This window comes from Medicago sativa, chromosome 4 (assembly GCF_051527215.1).
Source record: "Medicago sativa cultivar Bolivia chromosome 4, Bolivia_mono, whole genome shotgun sequence".
NCBI lineage: Eukaryota > Viridiplantae > Streptophyta > Magnoliopsida > Fabales > Fabaceae > Medicago > Medicago sativa.
In genome coordinates, this window is record NC_140752.1 from 48,719,545 (window position 1) to 48,743,444 (window position 23,900).

General features: G+C 38.9%; 1 long non-coding RNA gene across 1 annotated transcript; it reads left to right on the top strand.

Annotated features, from left to right (window-relative positions):
- The first annotated feature begins 187 nt into the window (after positions 1-187).
- Positions 188-19,787, top strand: LOC146929494 (uncharacterized). The gene is made up of 3 exons (XR_015006059.1): positions 188-338; positions 18,734-18,824; positions 18,929-19,787. It is a non-coding gene; the product is annotated as an uncharacterized LOC146929494 (long non-coding RNA).
- Positions 19,788-23,900: the final 4,113 nt, after the last annotated feature.

Sequence of the window (23,900 nt, forward strand, 5' to 3'; positions counted from 1 at the left end):
ATTATTCCTGAAAGAAAAAAGTGTGAATTTTATTATATATATCCCATTACAGACCAAAGCTCTGCGCTATTCCTTACATTGTTATTTCGGCACTTTCAGAGTATGCATTTTAACTTCATTTCACTATCCATTTTAATTTTATTAATTTTATAATTTTATTCTTATGTGATACTATAATCTCTGCCTAATCTTGATCTGCTATTTCCAACTTATGCAGTGTCATTGTAAATGTTCAAGATCTAATCTGATACTTCTTCATTGTCTACTATGTGTTGTGTTTGCTCCTCCATGGTAGATCTTTTTTAAATACAACGAGTGTAATTTCCTTGATTAATTAGGTAAGGTCTCTATATTTTCACTTGATTTTTGTAAGTGTGAACAAAAATCCCCCAAACCTTTTTTTTTTCAACAAAAAAATCACCAAAACCTTTGAAGGGTGTGTGTTTGAAACCTAAAAATATTCATACATTATTCGGAAAATGTTTTAGAGTGAAAACTTTTCAATAATTACTTATTAGTTTCTTTAGAATTTGTTATGAAAAAGACAATCCTTGGAAAATAATTACTTATTACTTATTTTCATTTCATGCGGGGGAGCGTTATGAAACGGTAAAATTGTTATCACCTGATCAAAAGTTCATGGTTTGTGCCCTAGAAATAGCTTTTTGCCTAAAAATAGGGTAAGTGTAACGCCTAAATTTGAAAGTGTCTAGAATAATCAAATAAGCGTTAAACTGATATTGGATACATTAATTATACAAATACAAGACACGTCATCAAGTCGGAAGTTCGGTTACAACACCATCTGCAGCTTCTATGTTACATTGTTACACCAAAGGTTAAACATACATAGGGTAAATACAAAACCCATAAAAACACATCTTATAATATAACATATACATCTCTAATTCACAACAAAGCGACTTCATGAAGTCACGATCAATCCAAGACTTTTTCTTTACCTTTTCCTTGCGCAACCTGTGAACCTGAACAAATAAGGAATTGGGTGAGACATAATGTCTCAGTGAGTTCTTTCTAGCCCTAGGCTAGTGATAACCTCGGGGATAACCTATGGTTATCACGTGTCTACTTTACAACCTGGCGGTTGATTATACGTGTGTGGACTTGTACCTTTGACGGTCGTGCATGCTATATCCGTCTTAGGTCTTTCCTATTTGTTATAGGCTTGCTAACAACATACATGCCATCGTGGTTAAGGGTTCCTAGAACCGCTTTACTAAGATACACTAAATGTATCGAAGCCTAAACATGAATTAAATCATGGCACAACCTATACCGGACGAATGGGGGTAACCTAGGATCGTCCTTGGCAATCCTTAATAACTTGCTCATATCTATCATCATATCATAATCATGCATGAATACATTCTTTATATCATTATGTTAGGGTTGAACAATCAAACATAATCTTGGTTCATTTTACGGAGAGTCCCGGGTGAAGTAACCCCGAGTACACTCCCATACATGACCGATGTACGTACATCGGACTCCCTCGGTGTCGTGCGGGTCCCTTGCGGCTTGAACCGTTCCCCTTAGGTCGAGAACCTCTCATATCCCCCTAACGTGGATAGCGAGAGACACGAACACCTACATCTTGTATTAGTCATAATCTTATGCATACATGAATGATTAATCTATAACCACTTGAGTTAAATTCCTTTAACTCGGATCCTTGATCGATCCTTAGGGTAATACATATAAGTTCATAAGCATAAAAGACATTCATTACCCTTAACATAATTAATCTTGATCTACACCCTAGTTCTCAACATCTACGTCGAGGCTCTAGTTCCATTTCTCTCCTACACTATTACATAATGCCCATTCAACTTATCTAATAAACTCCCTCGTATGCCATGCTCATTTATGCATAATGAATACTTGCTTAACATTCAAGAAACATTCTTTTGGAAACTATGCCTTGGTGTCTTGAATTGAGGGGTTACCGTTTCAAGATTTGTTCTAAGAAAACCGCCCGCAAAATGCCCAACCCACCCATGACGAGCAAAACAAGGAGTCTCCCCCATTGTCTGCTCGCCATGGCGAGTAAAATGGTGTGGGAGGCGAGTAGTTACTCGCCTAGGCGAGTTGGGGGCGAGTGGAACCCCCCATTCGCACTTCTAGCTCGCCGTGGCGAGTAATAGCTTGCCTTGGCGAGTTATGTCAGTTCAGAACATGAAAAAATGACATTTTGCACCCAAAAACCTCAAAGCAAGGCATCCCAAGGCATACCATAGTACTAGATGTCATATAGAACCTGTAAAACAACTATTATGCAAGTATTCACAAGTATAAAGATGCATGGCATAAAAGGGGTAACTTTCCTATACATTAACCCTAGAAAAATATATAGTTTTCTTGCAAGCTTTAACACTCATCCCATGGAACGGAACTACCCTAGAACTCACCTTGGTTTATCCTGAGAATATGCACACAACTCCAAGTTCTTGACAACAAACCCTAAGCTCAAACCCTAGTTGAAAGAGGGATGTTGGTGAAACTTGCTTCCCACTTGACACCAACAAGTTCCAACCCTAATCTAACTTAGATTCTTGTTTCTTGAAGGATTAAGAAGAAGATTGTAACATCCCACCTGGCAGTATCGAGATATTACCAGTCGACTGTGTCAGATGAATTTAATTTATGGAGAGTAAGTTAATGGTTAATATTTTATGACATGTCAGTATAATACGGATAAAGTATCAGAGTTGTACTAAACACGCTTAAGGCAAGGGTAATATGGTAATATCACATGGAAAGGAATATTTATATGTTTTGTCTGGGAAAATATCTCATTTCCCTTATCCTTTTCTCTCTCTTGGTTGGGAAAATATTTTCTTCTCCTTCTCTCTTCCTTTCCCTCACGCCACTCTCTTCTCTTCATCTCCATCAATCTTCTCAAATCCTTTCTCCTCCCATGGCAAGCTTTAGATCATGTTTCCTCATGAACCTATTGAACTTAAGGAAGTTTGTATTATGTTTGATCTCTTCTCTTCTCCTCTCATGAAAGAAAGCTAAGGTTAGGGTTTGGTTCTTGGTGAGTACTAAGATGATGCAAGTTGTGGTTCTTTATGATAAAGCAAGGATTATGGTGTCCTAGAGTTCAAGAAAACAACAAGATTGAATGGCATAAGCTAAGATTGCAAGAGAAGCAAATTAGGGTTGATATTGGGCTTGGAAGCTTGGAGCTTGTTAATGCTTCAAGATTATGCTAGGTGAGTTCCATAGGTAGCTATCCTACCCTTTGGGTTTATGTTTATGTCTTGTAGGATAATATGACAATTCTAGGGTTTATGAATGAATTGATTACCCCTTTTTATGCCATGCATGCTAAACATGTTTTACACTTGCTATATATATGTTTTACAAGTTTTCTATGGCCTCTAGTGTCATGTTATGCATATGGATGGTTGGTTTTGAGGTTTTTGGGTCAAAAACACCAATTATGCAGGTGCATGACTGTCATAACTCGCCTCGCGAGCAAGCTGGTCGCCACGGCGTGTATGAAAGTCGAGTGGGGGGTGTTGCTCGCCTTGAGCTCGCCTCGCGAGCAAAGCAACTCGCCATGGCGAGTGGTGCTACTCGCCTCGCGAGTGAGTTTGTGCAACAGAGTACAACTTGCTCGCCTCAGGCCCTGTTGTCATCTTTCGAGCTGGTGTTACCCGTGCAATCTTTCATAAAAACAAACCCCTCAAACCAATGTCCTATATGATGAATTTCTAAAAGAGTTTTCTTATGAATGAAGCAAGTATTAAACATGTTTAGTGATGCTTGGTATATGAGAGGATGACATGTATGTACGATACGAACTGGGGTAGCAAGATAATCCATAAGCAAGGGGAAAACTAGAGCCTTGACATAGTTGTCAAGAACTAGCAAGTTAGCAAGAATCCCTAGAATGTTCATACGCGAAATGCATATCTTCGTACATGAATAAGAATAAGATTGCAAGTATGTTAAGCCATGGATTGATTAGCTAATCTCTCCACTAAGACTAAGTATGTACAAGTATAAGATTACCGCTAACCGGATCGACTCAAGGGTCCGAGGTAATAAGCAAGCAAGTATGATTATGTTTAAGTATACGTACGACAAGACTATGATTATCATAAGTAGGTGGCATGTCTCTTGCTATCCACATCAGGGGGATACAAGAGGTTCTCGATCTAAGGGGAACGATTCAAGCCGTAAGGGACCCGCATGTCACTGAAATAAGCAAGACGTAGGTGCTCGTGTCTCTTGTTATCCACGCCAGGGGGATACGGGAGGTTCTCGACCTAAGGGGAACGGTTTAAGCCGCAAGGGACCCGCACGACACCGAGGGAGTCCGATGTACGTACATCGGTCATGTATGGGATTGATCTCGGGGTTACTCCACCCGGGACTATCCGTAAAATGAATCAAGATAATAATTGTTTGTTCAACGCTAACCTAATGAACGAACTTAGATACGTTTATGCATGATATGAATACGATTATGTTCCTTATGATTATGTTATGGCATGTAGTATGATTCATGCAAGACCATGTTAAGGACAAGAGCATTAGATGCTTTAGGACAAGTATAAGTTATGTAAAGAGCATTATATGAACATGATACCGATGACGATCTTAGGTTTCCCCTAATCGTCCGGTTTAGAATCGTGTCATGATTATGTTATGTTTAGGCCTCGATACGTAGAGCGTAATCTTGGCAATGCGGTCCTAGGTTCCCTCGGCCGCCATGACACGTATAGGAAGTGAAGCCTATAACAAGTTAAGGTGAGACTATGACGGCCCTAGTTTGCACGACCGTCTAGTATGCAAGTCCCCACACACGTATAATCAACCGTCAGGTTGTAAAGTAGACACGTGGTGACCGTAGGTTTCCCCTGAGGTTACCTATAGCCTAGGATTTAGGGGAACTCACTGAGACGTTATGTCTCATCCCAATCCTTTTTTGTTTCAGATGTCAGGTTGGATTAGCAAGCTAGTAGCCGAATGGATGATGCGACAAGTGTTTGTTTGTACCGATGCAGGATGTATGGATACTTCAAGGATTGCATATAGTACATTTATGAAAAGTTGAGTTGTATTTATGTTGTACAAACGCATTTGTTGTATAAGATTATTCATTCGAAGTTTTATTGTTGTAAATTTTTGATGTATCCAGTACTGAATTAACGCACACGCTAGACTTGCTAGATACGTCTAGTATGGGTGTTACATTTGGTATCAGAGCAGGTCGATTCAGACCGTGCCTTGGGTCATTAAATTACAACTAAGGAAGTGGGACCATTGGGTTCCAGGTAAACGTTCTAGTTGTTGTTGTTAGTTGAGCCTGATCAACTCAATTTAGCATTCAACGATTGGAATAGGTACCTGAGAGCTGAATAGGACCCAGGAGGAACGAAGTATGTGATGAAGAAGTTTGATCGTGCCAAAAGGTGGCCGGTGAACTAATCAAGTAGAAGTGTGAATCCTCCGGGAATGTAAGACACGTTAAGAAGGAACGTTCCAACCATGTCGGGTAAGATGTTAGCAATACTTCATGTACCCGTAAGTGGCGAAGTTGGATATATATAATCATGACCGAAAGATTCGGTAAGAGTTGTTGTTGGGACGGGTTTATGATATTCTGGAATGTTAGTACAAGGTTACAAGATAGTGAGAAGTCGATATGTGTTGACGGAGTCAGCAGGCTCTTAGGAATAGCAATATGTGAATGAAGTTAAGGATTCAAGAGAAAGATTTATGTTATCAGGATTAAGGCGTTGATTTCCGACGTGCCAAGAACTGTATCGAAAAAGGTTGAGGATTGCCATGCATATGTTATAAAATATTTCACGATGATAGGAATAAATGATGTGCATTGGATACTTGAGAATAAGAATTTCATGCAAGGAATGTTGCTGAAAAATAGAGTTGGAGAAGCTCACCAATAGCAAGCCTGGGACGAAACTTTCCGTTTTTATGAAAACTACCATTTCGTTCCTATGGTTTGCAATGACTATTGGCGAGATGTCTTCACAATAAACTTTTATGTAAAGAAAATTTTTTATGACGTCAAGTAACGAATGCATATCATATCATAAGATTTCCAAGGAATAGGCATGGGCAACCATCAATGAAATCGGTACGGTTTAAGGTAGCTTTGGAAGTTAATGTGTTAAGAGTCAAGAACGAGCCAAGATCAAGAATATAGAAGTTCCGGTATTTAGAAGGAAAGTCACGGATGTTTATGTACAAGGTATGAAGAAGAAGTTTTAAGCGGTGCAAAGTTATAGGAATTCACATGGTTCACGGATTGTGTGGAATTATGACGTATTTCTCGAACCTATGTTTTGCTTAATTAACTTGTTAAGGCTCGATATGATGTTGAGTTATAAAGTTTAAAAGAATTTTAGAAAAGAATTACGCGTATGGGTGATTGAAGTTGACATTTTGGAAATTCACAAGAGATTTCTAGGAACCGGTTTGCTACGACACTCGTAGAGCGGGCTAGACTTATTAGAGTCTAGGATTGGTGGCACGTATGTGTTATCAACTCGTTCTATAATTATAGAGTAACGACCGGAGCCTAAACCCGATATAATTATAAAGTAGAAAATCATCAACGTCAATGACCCGTGCGTTAGATTACGAAGTTTTCCTTTAAAAGAAAAATCCACGAGCAAGCATTGGTATGATTAAGCAAAATATAGTATGCGAGAATGCGAAGGTACAAGGTTAGATGTTCAAGAAAGATGTGTTCAAGTATGACATGTATACCCCAGCCGGAAATCCAACTAGCAAGAATGTAAGGTTTACCCCCAAGTCAAGTATTATGAGCATAAGATAAGTCATCACGAGTTTTGTTCTTACAAGGCAGTAGTAAAGACAAGTGTAAGGAATATGAAGTCTCAATCGCTCTAACGGATTAGAGTAATGGTTTAAACCAACCGGTGGGAATCAGAGTAGCGCCATGGAAGCTAATCGTTAATCACGAAGCATGGAATTTTAGTATGTATGGATTTTCATGAAGAATGTTCGGTTGGTAATTCAAGTTTAGCAAGATGCATCACAAGACAAGCGAGGAGTTCTCGATGTGATAAGTAAGCATGAATGACGATATAGGAAAACATGTTAGGTTCAGAAGGTTTCCTCTTGTGATCCAAGTAATGATTGAAACATAGAGTATGATGACCGGTTTCGAAAAAAGGTATTAACGCTCAGGTGATAACTGAATGAAATTATGTGGAGAATCAAGTTATGTGTTCCTAAAGAAGAGGAACAAGTTACCGTCAAGTGGGCGAAGGATCATCTATGGTCTACGTTATGTCGTAATACGTGTCTGAGCTACGTATATCAGTTAAGAAGATAAGAATCCACCTTCGGAGTTAAGCATGTTATCATGAAAGGAGATGTAGCTCTCGATTTTGTGCAATGAGGATCATACTCTCGTATGCAATACTTGTTAATTGAAAACGATACTTGTTAAGACATGTTAAGTTATGATTTTATAATTTTTAAAAGTTAAGATTGGTATTAAGGAACTTGGGAACGATGCTTATTTTAAACTCATGGAATTATACATTTTCGAAACTGATGAGATACGTCGTAAGTAAACTCTCTTAAGATATACAAGCTTCAGGACCAACTTGTCGTGGACAAGTTTGGGGCGAGTTGTTAAATCTTTTTCAAAATATAGAAACTCGTCCGGAGGTTCTGTAGTACCATTACAGATTCAGTTTTGGGAATGATAAAATCTTTCTAGCCATGTGTATATTCGTTCCAAGAACCCGAATACCAAAGTTTAAAAAAAAAAAAATTTAAGAAAGATTTTAGAACACGTATCGTTATCATTTAACAAGAAGTGGCACTTGAAAGTATGCGCATATTATGGAAACGACAATGTTCGTATGAAGTCAATATCCTACGGGATACACTGAGATATGTTAAGAATGTATGATGTATGTGCAAGTAAATTTGCTAGGAAGTTTCAAGAACATGTTAACCACAACGTTGGTTATTAGAGTGTCAGATAAAGTGGCTAGTTGATTTCGCTTATCTATGTCAAGCTATATGAGTTACCCTTTAATTCGGGTGCAATAAGATGCAATAAGTTTTTAATGAGAACAGAAGATTTCTTAAGACTCGGAAAGAGATTCGTGGAATTGTCTATATGAGTAATGTATGTAAGAGGCATAATTCGCAAAGTGCGGTAGGAAAGATCATGTATGCATGAAACGATGTTTTAAGGTTGCAAGTAAGCACTGCAGGGCAAACCTGGTTTCTGGTAGGATTCCAGTTAAAAGGCAAATTCTGAGTGTTCATGTTTATGATGAGATACTGTTATGAATGGTTTATGTTAAGCGGGTAAGTTATGAGTCCGAGACAATAAGTCTTTGTGTAGCAAGGTAAGTTCCAAATCATGATGTGATGTGATAACTCCAATTTTTAAGTGATATTAAGATCAAGAAAGCTATATGCTTATGTATGTGAATCAAGAAACAAGACGAGACGAAAGTAACGATGAACTTCTTGAGAAATGGTGTTTCAAATATGTATGGCTCAGACCATAGATGGTAAGTTTTTGTCATGATGATCGGTAGGTGATCTCTAAATTTCGAGGACGAAATTTTTTTTAAGGGGGGTAGAATGTAACATCCCGCCTGGCAGTATCGAGATATTACCAGTCGACTGTGTCAGATGAATTTAATTTATGGAGAGTAAGTTAATGGTTAATATTTTATGACATGTCAGTATAATACGGATAAAGTATCAGAGTTGTACTAAACACGCTTAAGGCAAGGGTAATATGGTAATATCACATGGAAAGGAATATTTATATGTTTTGTGTGGGAAAATATCTCATTTCCCTTATCCTTTTCTCTCTCTTGGTTGGGAAAATATTTTCTTCTCCTTCTCTCTTCTTTTCCCTCACGCCACTCTCTTCTCTTCATCTCCATCAATCTTCTCAAATCCTTTCTCCTCCCTTGGCAAGCTTTAGATCATGTTTCCTCATGAACCTATTGAACTTAAGGAAGTTTGTATTATGTTTGATCTCTTCTCTTCTCCTCTCATGAAAGAAAGCTAAGGTTAGGGTTTGGTTCTTGGTGAGTACTAAGATGATGCAAGTTGTGGTTCTTTATGATAAAGCAAGGATTATGGTGTCCTACAGTTCAAGACAACAACAAGATTGAATGGCATAAGCTAAGATTGCAAGAGAAGCAAATTAGGGTTGATATTGGGCTTAGAAGCTTGGAGCTTGTTAATGCTTCAAGATTATGCTAGGTGAGTTCCATAGGTAGCTATCCTACCCTTTGGGTTTATGTTTATGTCTTGTAGGATAATATGACAATTCTAGGGTTTATGAATGAATTGATTACCCCTTTTTATGCCATGCATGCTAAACATGTTTTACACTTGCTATATATATGTTTTACAAGTTTTCTATGGCCTCTAGTGTCATGTTATGCATATGGATGGTTGGTTTTGAGGTTTTTGGGTCAAAAACACCAATTATGCAGGTGCTGGACTGTCATAACTCGCCTCGCGAGCAAGCTGGTCGCCACGGCGTGTATGAAAGTCGAGTGGGGGGTGTTGCTCGCCCTGAGCTCGCCTCGCGAGAAAAGCAACTCGCCATGGCGAGTGGTGCTACTCGCCTCGCGAGTGAGTTTGTGCAACAGAGTACAACTTGCTCGCCTCAGGCCCTGTTGTCATCTTTCGAGCTGGTGTTACCCGTGTAATCTTTCATAAAAACAAACCCCTCAAACCAATGTCCTATATGATGAATTTCTAAAAGAGTTTTCTTATGAATGAAGCAAGTATTAAACATGTTTAGTGATGCTTGGTATATGAGAGGATGACATGTATGTACGATACGAACTGGGGTAGCAAGATAATCCATAAGCAAGGGGAAAACTAGAGCCTTGACATAGTTGTCAAGAACTAGCAAGTTAGCAAGAATCCCTAGAATTTTCATACGCGAAATGCATATCTTCGCACATGAATAAGAATAAGATTGCGAGTATGTTAAGCCATGGATTGATTAGCTAATCTCTCCACTAAGACTAAGTATGTACAAGTATAAGATTACCGCTAACCGGATCGACTCAAGGGTCCGAGGTAATAAGCAAGCAAGTATGATTATGTTTAAGTATACGTACGACAAGACTATGATTATCATAAGTAGGTGGCATGTCTCTTGCTATCCACATCAGGGGGATACAAGAGGTTCTCGATCTAAGGGGAACGATTCAAGCCGTAAGGGACCCGCATGTCACTGAAATAAGCAAGACGTAGGTGCTCGTGTCTCTTGTTATCCACGCCAGGGGGATACGGGAGGTTCTCGACCTAAGGGGAACGGTTTAAGCCTCAAGGGACCCGCACGACACCGAGGGAGTCCGATGTACGTACATCGGTCATGTATGGGATTGATCTCGGGGTTACTCCACCCGGGACTATCCGTAAAATGAATCAAGATAATAATTGTTTGTTCAACGCTAACCTAATGAACGAACTTAGATACGTTTATGCATGATATGAATACGATTATGTTCCTTATGATTATGTTATGGCATGTAGTATGATTCATGCAAGACCATGTTAAGGACAAGAGCATTAGATGCTTTAAGACAAGTATAAGTTATGTAAAGAGAATTATATGAACCTGATACCGATGACGATCTTAGGTTTCCCCTAATCGTCCGGTTTAGAATCGTGTCATGATTATGTTATGTTTAGGCCTCGATACGTAGAGCGTAATCTTGGCAATGCGGTCCTAGGTTCCCTCGGCCGCCATGACACGTATAGGAAGTGAAGCCTATAACAAGTTAAGGTGAGACTATGACGGCCCTAGTTTGCACGACCGTCTAGTATGCAAGTCCCCACACACGTATAATCAACCGTCAGGTTGTAAAGTAGACACGTGGTGACCGTAGGTTTCCCCTGAGGTTACCTATAGCCTAGGATTTAGGGGAACTCACTGAGACATTATGTCTCATCCCAATCCATTTTTGTTTCAGATGTCAGGTTGGATTAGCAAGCTAGTAGCTGAATGGATGATGCGACAAGTGTTCGTTTGTACCGCTGCAGGATGTATAGATACTTCAAGGATTGCATATAGTACATTTATGAAAATTTGAGTTGTATTTATGTTGTACAAACGCATTTGTTGTATAAGATTATTCATTCGAAGTTTTATTGTTGTAAATTTTTGATGTATCCAGTACTGAATTAACGCACACGCTAGACTTTCTAGATACGTCTAGTATGGGTGTTACAAAGATTGAGCAAAGATTATGAATAGAGGGGAAAAGAGAAGATTTCTTCATCATTTCCCTAACCAACACCATAAACCATAGCCATCTTTGTCTTTAATTTCATGAGGAAAGATGAAAATCAAAGATTGTGTAGAGTGAGAGAAGGAGGGAACCGATTTTTTTCCTAGGGAGAAGGGAGAGAAGAATTGAATCTTTACCCTAGAGAGAGAAAATGGTGAGAAGTATGAAATTATTGAGCCAAAAATCCTTAAATAGTCCCTCCATGAGAAATTACCATTTTACCCTTAGTCTTAACCGCGTTTAATCTATCGTTAACAAGTAATTCTTCGTATCATAAAAGTGGGATATTACATTCTACCCCCTTAAAAAATTTCGTCCTCGAAATTTGAAATTTACCTGAAAACAAATGCGGATACTGACTCCACATCTCTGATTCAAGTTCCCATGTTGCTTCACCATCTGGAGATCCTTTCCATACAACCTTGACTTTGGGAATCTCTTTGTTCCTGAGAGATTTGACGTCACGATCTACTATACCCTATGGTTCCGGCTGAAATGTCAAATCTGATCTTAACTCTATAGAGTCTAATTCAACTGGTTGAAAGAGATCCGGGACATACTTCTTCAGCTGTGACACATGGAATACATCATGCAAACCCGACATAGCTGGAGGTAAGGCCAACTGATAAGCTACTGGTCCGATACGCTTGAGTACCAAAAACGGTCCCACATATCTAGGACTTAATTTCTTGGTTCTAAAAACACCTCTCAAACCCAGCTTAGGCGTAACTCTTAGAAACACATGATCACCTTCATTAAACTCCAAAGGTCTCCGCCTCTGATCCGCATAGCTTTTCTGACGACTTTGAGCTATCTTCATTTTCTCTTGAATTGACTTAATCTTCAAAGTCGTTTATTGAATGATCTCCGGTCCAAGGATGCTCTTGTCTCCAACCTCAGCCCAACACAAAGGGGTCCTACACTTCCTACCATACAAAGCTTCATATGGTGCCATTCCAATACTTGCATGATAGCTATTGTTGTAGGAAAATTCTATCAAAGGTAGATGATGGTTCCAACTTCCTCCATTTTCCAAAACACAAGCACGTAACATATCTTCTAAGGTTTGGATAGTCCCTTCTGATTGACCATCGGTTTGCGGATGATGTGACGTGCTTAGTTTCAATTTAGTACCTAAGGCTTTATTAAAAGCCCTCCAAAAATGCGAAGTGAAGATTGGATCCCTATCTGATATAATACTCACAGGAACACCGTGTAGCTTGACAATCTCGGAAATAAACAAATCTGCATATTGTGATGTCTTGTAGGTAGACCTTACCGGTAAGAAATGAGCTGATTTGGTTAGCCTATCTACTATTACCCAAATTGAATCATGACCTCTTTGAGTACGGGGTAAACCTCCTACAAAATCCATGGTAATGTGCTCCCATTTCCATTGAGGAATCTCTAATGGTTGCAACATACCAGCTGGTCTCTGATGCTCTATCTTGACTTGCTGACATACAACACACCGTGCTACAAATTCAGCAATATCCTTTTTCATGCCGGGCCACCAATACTCCTTCTTTAAATCTTGATACATCTTAGTTGTACCAGGGTGAATTGAAAAACTGCTTTTATGAGCTTCTTCCAAAATCAATCTTCTAAGCTCTTGATCATTTGGAACACATAATCTTCCTTCATACAAAATTGCTCCATCTGCAGCCATAGAGAATTCTGGGTAACCACTTCGTTTCCGAAGTTCCAAATCATCATTTTGTGCTTGTACGATTCTTGATCGCAAGTCACACGAGACTTCCAAATTATACAAACAAATACCATCACCGACATCAGTAACTCCAAGGTTAAGATCACGAACCTTTTCATACATCTTACAAGTGTGCATCATAACTTCGGCTTGAATTAAGGCCTTAAGACTCAAAGCATCCGCTACAACATTGGCCTTTCCTGGATGATATTTCAAATCAAAGTCGAAGTCCTTAAGATACTCCATCCAACGCCTCTGCCTCATATTCAAATCCCTCTGATCAAATAAATATTTCAGACTCTTGTGATCACTAAACAATTCAAAGTGCATTCCATAAAGGTGATGCCTCCATATCTTCAAAACGAAGATTATAGCAGCCAACTCCAAATCATGAGCGGGATAATTTGCTTCATGCGTCTTGAGTTGTCTAGATGCATAAGCTACTACATTGTTTTCTTGCATAAGCACTCCTCCGAGTCCCTTAGACGATGCATCACAAAATACCACATATTTCTTTTCTGGATCCAGAATAATCAAAACAGGGGCTTGAGTCAATTTCTTTTTCAGGGTTCTAAAACTCTTTTCACATTCCTCGTCCCACTCGAAAGGTACCTCTTTCCTCGTGAGTCGAGTTAAAGGCAAAGCGATTTGAGAAAACTTCATGATGAAACGTCGGTAATAACCTGCTAACCCCAAAAAGCTCCTAACTTCTGAAACATTCTTCGGCCTTGCCCAATTTTGAACAGCCTCAACCTTCGATTGATCAACGGCTACACCACCCTGAGAAATAACGTGGCCCAGAAATTTGACTTCAGATAACCAAAATTCGCACTTACTGAACTTTGCAAACAATTGCTTCTCCCGAAGGATATCCAACACTATTCTTAGATGCTGAGCATGATCTTGTGGATTCTTAGAATAAATCAAAATGTCATCAATGAAAATAATAACAAACTGATCTAGATAAGGTTGGAAAATCCGGTTCATATAATCCATGAAGACTGCTGGTGCGTTGGATACTCCAAAAGGCATAACCAGGAATTCATAGTGTCCGTAACGAGTTCTGAAAGCCGTCTTGGACACATCAGAGGATTTGATGCGTATCTGATGATAACCCGACCTAAGATCAATTTTCGAGAACACACACGCTCACTTAATTTGATCAAGGAGATCATCAATCCTTGGCAAAGGATACTTGTTCTTGATAGTTACCTTATTAAGCCGACGGTAATCAATACACAGCCTCATGCTGCCATCTTTCTTCTTGACCAGCAATACCGGTGCACCCCATGGAGACACACTAGGTCTAATGAAATGCTTCTGAATAAGATCTTTTAATTGCGATTTCAGTTCCTTAAGTTCCAAAGGAGACATTCTATAAGGTGCTACCGACACAGGTTCGGCTCCCGGAATCAAATCAATTGAAAACTCAATTTCCCTTTCCGGTGGCAAACTAGTAATATCGGGTGGAAAAACATCCAAATACTCACTAACTATTGGAATATCATTGGGGCTTAAGTCTGATTCTGGAGTCACCGTGAGCATTACATAAAAACCTTTATTTTGTGCACAAATAAACTGAGCCATCTGATACGTGTGCTTAATCAGTTCTGACAACGCTACACCTTGCACCGTATTACTAGTTGGCATGTAAATAGTCCTTTCTGCACACCCAATATACACATGATTGGCTGACAACCAATCCATACCCAAAATAACATCAAGTTGCTTCATCGGAAGACATACTAAATCTATATAGTACGTCTTACTAGATACGGTGATGGGACAATTTTCACAAACATAACTCGCGACAATACTTCCGTCAGTGGCTGTGGTTACCTTCATAGGGGGATTTAATAATGAAGTAGACAATTGAAGAGCTTCAACACATTGAAATGAAATGAAAGAACATGATGCACCACAATCAAATAAAACATTAACAGGATTCTGACCAAGAAAACATGTACCACTAATCAAGTCTTCATTTGCCTGCGCCTTCTTACCATCAAGGGAATACACTCTACCTTTACTCATTGTAGTACTCAAACCCTTGCCCTTGTTTCCTCTGTTTGGACAATCAACCACATAGTGCCCCGACTGACCGCATGCAAAACAATTATTAGAACCTGATCTACATTCTCCTTGATGAGCCTTGCCACACTTCCTGCAAGTTGGATAAGCTTTAGGCGGACCTGTGTACTTTCCTCTAGTTGGAGAACCCTTGGGTTTCAGCTTCTCATGATACTTGTCAACAAAGTTACCTCGGTTTCTTCCACCTGCCCCAGAACCTTCTCTAGCTGCCTTGTCAAAACCTCTTTCAGCCTCCAAGCTGTTATGCACCAACTCATCATAATCTGTTACCCTTTGCTGACTCACTACATCATAGAGTTCTCCCCTCAAAGCATCCTTATATTGATTGACCTTCCACATCTCATTACCCGCATACTCATTGTGAGTAGAGTAATAAGATAATTCCTCAAACTTTTTCGTAAAATCTGTCACCGACATATGACCTTGCCTCAGATGGAGAAATTCTTGCTCCTTCCTGACCTTGTATGACAAAGGAAGGTACTTCTCCTTCATCACTTGCTTGAAATTCTCCCAGTTCAACTCCAACCCATTATTCTCCATTCTACGCCGAGCAGTTTCCCACCAATCAAGCGCTGCACCTCGGAATTGATTCGTTGCAAAAACCACTTTATCTTCCTTGGTGCAATGAACCATCAGAAAAATCTTTTCCATCTGTTTGATCCACCTCTTAGCTTCAGGTGGCTCACCACTACCATCGAACTCCGGGGGATGGTTCCGGTTAAATTCTCGAAAGGTCGGATTTCCCACAACTGGAGGTGGTGGAAGGGGCTGATGACAAACACCCGGACCTTGCTGCATATTCGCAGCCCACTGCTGCTGAGTCTGAGCGTTCTGCTGTATCTGCTGCTGCATCATATGCATCATCTGTTGGTTTTGTTGCATCAACTGTGCCCACATCTGAGCATCAGGATTTACATTCTCCTCCACATACGGATTACCTCTTGGCCGGCCTCGTCCCCTTCGGGCTCCAGACATTTTCGCTCTAACAGTCATATTTAAGTCAAAGTGATCAATTTTAACCAATATAACAATGAGGACAAATATCTTACACACCAAAAAGAACGACTACTTGAATTGTATTATTAATGACCCAAGGCACGATCTGGAAAGACCTGCTCTGATACCAAATTGTAACGCCTAAATTTGAAAGTGTCTAGAATAATCAAATAAGCGTTAAACTGATATTGGATACATTAATTATACAAATACAAGACACGTCATCAAGTCGGAAGTTCGGTTACAACACCATCCAAAGCTTCTATGTTACATTGTTACACCAAATGTTAAACATACATAGGGTAAATACAAAACCCATAAAAACACATCTTATAATATAACATATACATCTCTAATTCACAACAAAGCGACTTCATGAAGTCACGATCAATCCAAGACTTTTTCTTTACCTTTTCCTTGCGCAACCTGTGAACCTGAACAAATAAGGAATTGGGTGAGACATAATGTCTCAGTGAGTTCTTTCTAGCCCTAGGCTAGTGATAACCTCGGGGATAACCTATGGTTATCACGTGTCTACTTTACAACCTGGCGGTTGATTATACGTGTGTGGACTTGTACCTTCGACGGTCGTGCATGCTATATCCGTCTTAGGTCTTTCCTATTTGTTATAGGCTTGCTAAGAACATACATGCCATGGCGGTTAAGGGTTCCTAGAACCGCTTTACTAAGATACATTAAATGTATCGAAGCCTAAACATAAATTAAATCATGGCACAACCTATACCGGACGAATGGGGGTAACCTAGGATCGTCCTTGGCAATCCTTAATAACTTGCTCATATCTATCATCATATCATAATCATGCATGAATACATTCTTTATATCATTATGTTAGGGTTGAACAATCAAACATAATCTTGGTTCATTTTACAGAGAGTCCCGGGTGGAGTAACCCCGAGTACACTCCCATACATGACCGATGTACGTACATCGGACTCCCTCGGTGTCGTGCGGGTCCCTTGCGGCTTGAACCGTTCCCCTTAGGTCGAGAACCTCTCGTATCCCCCTAACGTGGATAGCGAGAGACACGAACACCTACATCTTGTATTAGTCATAATCTTATGCATACATGAATGATTAATCTATAACCACTTGAGTTAAATTCCTTTAACTCGGATCCTTGATCGATCCTTAGGGTAATACATATAAGTTCATAAGCATAAAAGACATTCATTACCCTTAACATAGTTAATCTTGATCTACACCCTAGTTCTCAACATCTACGTCGAGGCTCTAGTTCCATTTCTCTCCTACACTATTACATAATGCCCATTCAACTTATCTAATAAACTCCCTCGTATGCCATGCTCATTTATGCATAATGAATACTTGCTTAACATTCAAGAAACATTATTTTGGAAACTATGCCTTGGTGTCTTGAATTGAGGGGTTACCGTTTCAAGATTTGTTCTAAGAAAACCGCCCGCGAAATGCCCAACCCACCCATGACGAGCAAAACAAGGAGTCTCCCTCATTGTCTGCTCGCCATGGCGAGTAAAATGGTGTGGGAGGCGAGTAGTTACCCGCCTAGGCGAGTTGGGGGCGAGTGGAACCCCCCATTCGCACTTCTAGCTCGCCGTGGCGAGTAATAGCTCGCCTTGGCGAGTTATGTCAGTTCAGAACATGAAAAAATGACATTTTGCACCCAAAAACCTCAAAGCAAGGCATCCCAAGGCATACCATAGTACTAGAAGTCATATAGAACCTGTAAAACAACTATTATGCAAGTATTCACAAGTATAAAGATGCATGGCATAAAAGGGGTAACTTTCATATACATTAACCCTAGAAAAATATATAGTTTTCTTGCAAGCTTTAACACTCATCCCATGGAACGGAACTACCCTAGAACTCACCTTGGTTTATCCTGAGAATATGCACACAACTCCAAGTTCTTGACAACAAACCCTAAGTTCAAACCCTAGTTGAAAGAGGGATGTTGGTGAAACTTGCTTCCCACTTGACACCAACAAGTTCCAACCCTAATCTAACTTAGATTCTTGTTTCTTGAAGGATTAAGAAGAAGATTGAGCAAAGATTATGAATAGAGGGGAAAAGAGAAGATTTCTTCATCACTTCCCTAACCAACACCATAAACCCTAGCCATCTTTGTCTTTAATTTCATGAGGAAAGATGAAAATCAAAGATTGCGTAGAGTGAGAGAAGGAGGGAACCGATTTTTTTCCTAGAGAGAAGGGAGAGAAGAATTGAATCTTTACCCTAGAGAGAGAAAATGGTGAGAAGTATGAAATTATTGAGCCAAAAATCCTTAAATAGTCCCTCCATGAGAAATTACCATTTTACCCTTAGTCTTAACCGCGTTTAATCTATCGTTAACAAGTAATTCTTTGTATCATAAAAGTGGGATATTACAGTAAGATTGTGAACAAAACATCAAATGATGGAACCCTCCGGACCCTATGTATGCGGGAGTTTTAATGCACCGGACTACCCTTTTTACTTATTTTTCATCTCATAATGTGAAGAGTAAACTTTGTGTCTAACTAAAAATTATTCTATTGTTAAATGCTAACTCACATGTATTTCTTTTGATGGTCATTTTGCTAACCTAACACTCATTTTAATGCAGAAAAATGTCCAGAAAAAGAGCCAGTTTAGATAATGAAGAGGAACTCAAAGCTCATATTCTGAAGGAAACTCAACAAACCAACTCTTCAGCAGTAAGATTTCCTCTAACCGCTGTTATTCTTTATTTTGTTAGCACTAGTAGATACTTTTTATTTTTTGAGAGAAGTAGATATTTTTGTGAATGCCATTTTGACAGGAAAGTGACAAAAGAAAAGTAATAAAATCACAATCAAACAAGGAATCAACTACGAGGCAAAAAGGGGTTCGAATGTTAGTTTTTTTTAATAGGGAGCCAAAATCGCAACTACTGCAAAGTTAGAGGGCCAAAATTGTGTTTATGCTTTTTATTTTTTTTATCCTTATCATTATGCTATGCTGCTCAAAATGATTATTTTCTTCATGGTAATGCAGTGGCCACTTTCTTACCGCAGGCAAAATCAATAAATGTGTTCATAAACCAAGCAGGTTCAACATCCATGGGATGTGGCCTCAAAACAATGTCAATCCTTTGCCACGTCGATGCTCTACAAATCATATAGTGTCAAGCTTAACTGAAGACATAATTTCTACAACAATATCGACTAACCTTCCTATTTCATGGCCCCATCTAGTAGAAAAATATTTGGACTTTTGGAAACGGGAGCGGTACCAACATGGAACCTGTTCATACTCCCACCCTTAACCATACCTAGTATTTCGTTCTAGCAAATGATATTTGGAAGAGGTTTCCCAGTATTTTGGTCTAGCAAATTATATTTGGAAGAGGTTGCAACTTTTTGATATACAAAAAGTATTTCTCCAATACCCTCCTTCAAACCTCATAGGAAAAGAAGACTTGAAAATTCCATTAGTAAACACATTGTAGCTTTCATTGTCCCTCCAATGAGCTATTAGACATTAGGTTGTGTAGAAACTAGCAATCGTGTTGGGAACCAAGAATTGTACAATGACTAGAAATTGTAGAAATTCATTGAAATGGATCTCATAATATTGTATTTGTAATTAGCAAGTAATATTAATCGATAAATAAGGCAAAAAAAAATGATTTCTTCTCATCGTCAGAATTTTCAATAAAAATTCGGAAAGATAATAAATGTTCAAAGGTAAGGCAAGTGTTAATGATAATAAGGCTAATCTTAACAAATGGATCTGGAGTCACAAATGGAAAACCAAAGTGTTAATAATAAGGCTGATCTCAACCAGGAAACTTCTGGCCATCAGTGTTTGTAACCAAATAGTTATGCTGGTACTCATGAGGTAACCATGTTCTTCCAGTTGATTCCGTTTGACTCTTAAAAGTTAAAAGACAATTGTTTGATGGAACAAAATCAAAATTAACTATTGTTAAGATGGATTGTGTTGGGTAATAAACTTGATTTGGTCCATTGGACTAATCAAGTGTTAGGCCCAATTAGCTAATAAGTGATGTAGCCCATAGAAAGTTCTAGAGTCATGTAGAACTAGATTGGTAGAAATATCATTAAGTGTAGTTGAGAGAAGAGTGTAGAACTCTCATGAGAGAAGTGTGTAGAACACTCTCTTGAAGTGTGTAGAAAGTTATCCTAGGATGTGTCTAGAACTCTCCCTTGGAGCCTATAAAAAGAGGAGAGCTTGTCATTTGTAAATCAAGCAAGCAAACAAGAATCAAAGTATCCTTTCAAGTAATAGAAATTGTTCTTCTCTCAAATATTCTCCTCCTAAATTCCTCACAAAGTTCTCACTATAATCTTCTCCTATTTTCCAACAAAGTGGCATCAGAGCTTAGGTTCTGAGAATAAATTATTCCATAGTTATGGCGGTCAATGGAGCGGCATCCTTCCAAGTTCCACTTCTAAAAGGGAGTACCTATGATAATTGGTGCATCAAAATGATGGCTCTTCTTGGAGCACACGATGTTTGGGAGGTTGTTGAAAAAGGCTATACGGAATCACAAGATTAGGATTCCTTAACTAAAGCACAAGGAGACTCTTTGAAGGATTCAAGAAAGAGAGACAAAAAAGCTCTCTTCCACATCTACCAAGCATTGGATGAAGATGAGTTCGAGAAAATCTCAAATGCAACATCCGCTAAGGAGGCATGGGAGAAGCTTAAAACCTCTTGCCAAGGAGAAGACAAGGTAAAGAAGGTACGTCTCCAAACTTTAAGAGGCGAGTTTGAATCCTTGCATATGAAAGAGTCAGAGTCTATTTCAGAATATTTTTCTAGAGTTATCTCTATCTCAAATCAATTAAAAAGAAACGGTGAAAAGTTAGAAGATGTGAGAATTATGGAGAAGATACTCCGATCATTAGACCCCAAATTCGAGCATATTGTTGTGACAATTGAAGAAACCAAAGATTTAGAGACTATGACAATAGAGCAACTTCAAGGATCTTTGCAAGCTTATGAAGAGAAGCACAAGAAGAAGAAAGAGATCACCGAGAAACTCTTCAAGATGCAACTAAAAGAGAAAGATGAAGGTCAAAGAAATGAGAGGAGCCAACAAAGTCAAGGTAGAGGTCAAGGACGAGGTCGCAGTCGAGGACAATTTGGACGTGGCTACGGTGCGTGTGGTTCAAATTTTCCTGGAAGCAGTTACTGTTATACCCTAATTTTGGACCTAAAAATACTTGATCAATTCTTCTTTTCTTGCATTTCAAGCCATTTGAACTGGCTCTGATCAATTACATCTTTCTCTGCAATGTTATTTGCAAAATTCACATGCAGGGGTGTTTTGGTCATTTCCTATGTCAAAATTTCTTTCAATATTTGGAAATTTGTTTAAGTCCTTTCAAGGAGTTTGAATAAGTCTCTGTTTCATTCTATGTCAAAATCCATTTCAAAAAATTGCATTTGAAGTCATTTTGAGTCAGTTTTGCCCCTAGGGGCATTTTGGTCTTTTCATGTGTCAAAACTCTGTTTAAACTGTTGAAACTGTCTCTGAGTCCTTTAATTTTGTTTGTATAAGTTCTTGCTTTAATTTCCTGTCAAAAATCCATTTTAAAATTGCATCTGAGTCATTTTTTTAGTCGTTTTAGCCCCAGGGGCATTTTGGTCATTTCACACGAAATTTCGGCAAAGAGAGGTTACTTTAAAGTACCTCATTTAGGCCATTGGTTCGTTTTAGTCCGTTTTGTCAATTTTAATCGTTTCACTTTACGTTTATTTCCAAATTACGTTTTTTACCAATTTTATTATTAATTACTTTTAAGTCCTGTTTTTGTCATTTTTTGCATTTCAGTCCTTTATTTTTTAGTTAATTGCAGGTTAGTCCTTTTTTGTCCAAGTCACAGGTCCAGGCCACATGTCAAGTTCTCATTAGTCCACAGAGGTTTGTTATAAGGTTATGCCACATGTCATCATCTAACAGGTCCAGGCAGTTACACATCAGCTATAAAAGCTGACTCAATGGTCAAAGTCAAGGATCCCATTCATTTTTTTGACAACTCATCAAAAACACTTCTCATTCTCTCTCTCTCTCCACCAAAACGAATCAAACGCCAGAAACCAGAAGAACTTGCTTGAAGTTCATCAAGAACTTCAACAAGCTCCGCCGTAACTGAACCGGTAACAACTCATCTCCACCGCAACCAAACCCTAACAAACCACAAAAACACCACAAATCACCGCCATAATTCACCACCAATTCTCATAGTCAACAATAACAGTAACAAATCCACTGATTCATCAACGCCATTTCATCAGAAACAACCACAATTCTCGTCGCAATTCTGTGAATTCAATCGATTACTCAACTGAAACAGAATCGGTCAAGAACACAGAGAAGAAGAACGAATTCGTTCCTCATCTCAACCTACAACAACAACACGCAAAGTTTCTTTACGAACCGCAAAGCGTCGAATTGAGACGGGATCAAAGCAAGAAAAGTGGATTCAAGCCGAAACAAGAGAAGAAGTTGCAATTTCGCACACCGACGAAGTGGAAAAAAGGCTTCTCCGATTTCGTCTTTTGGATCCGAAGGAACTCGTGAGGTTTCCCTCTTCGCTTTCTTCTCTTGTTCCGAATTCAGCAAGAGGTAACATCGTTTTCTTGATCTTTGCTTTCTTTTGGACTTTTTTGGATTGGAACTTTAGGCTTAGATCTAGGCTTGCTGGTTGTTTGTTTTTGAAAACTGACGGTGGATTCGAATAGAGAAGACGAAGGAGGCTGTTTTCCATAAAAAAAAGTTTTAAAAAATATAGGTTGAGCTCTCCGACGCGGTGGCGCCGCCGCCGGAAGCCGGCCGGCCGCCGCGTCGGACGTCCTTCTAATCGTCTTCTCCGATGTCTTATTTCCAGAGCTTCTCTCTCTAGAATCATGTTAGAGAGAGAAGTATATGTTGGTTATGTAGTTGCCTGGCCTGTGTTCAGTTTTTATACCTGCCTCTAATTCCATGTGGTTATGCCTACGTGTTCCTTCGTGTGTTTTGGCCGTTGGATCTCGGATTTGATCCATTTGGATCGATCCGACGATCCCTGCGCTCTCTGGTGATCCGTTTTCCTCTTGTGTACGGGCTTGGGCTTATTTCTTGCAAATCCTGCATTTTCTCTTATTGTTCTTGCTATTTCACACCTTGTTTTCGCTTTTCACACCTCTGGCCATGTCCAAATTTCCTTAGAAAATTCTATAAAAATTTGTATGTATTTCTTGTAATTCTTTGTGATGATTTTATGCATATTGCTACTGAAAATCTTGATGAAAAAAGTTAAGTGTATGTTCTTGCTTCATTTCTTGTTTTTTATGCAAAAATTCATGAAAAATTGTTTAGTTCTACTTCAAGTTCTTGATAATTGTTGGTGATAAATGTTACTTGAATTTTGTGCGTTTATTGCTACTGTTTACATTTGACTTTGGCTGCATGTGTGTGAATTTTTCTCAATTGCTTAGCTTACAAGTTACTTGTGTAGTTAAATAATGCAAATATGCTTAAAGTTTGTTTTAAAATGCCAAGTAAATCATGTTGCCTTAATTCCCATTCCAAGACTTGATTCTAAACCTTTAAAAATGTATTGGAATGTGAGAATTATAGGTCATATGGTTCTTGCATTCTATGAACAAATTTTAGCCATGTTTGCACTCATTTTCTATCCTTTATGTTCTAGTGTTTCTCTTGCTTTATTTCCTTTGATATTGTCATGTGCTACTAACTCCTTTCATTTCATGTTTCATCATTTCATAAGCATCTCCAT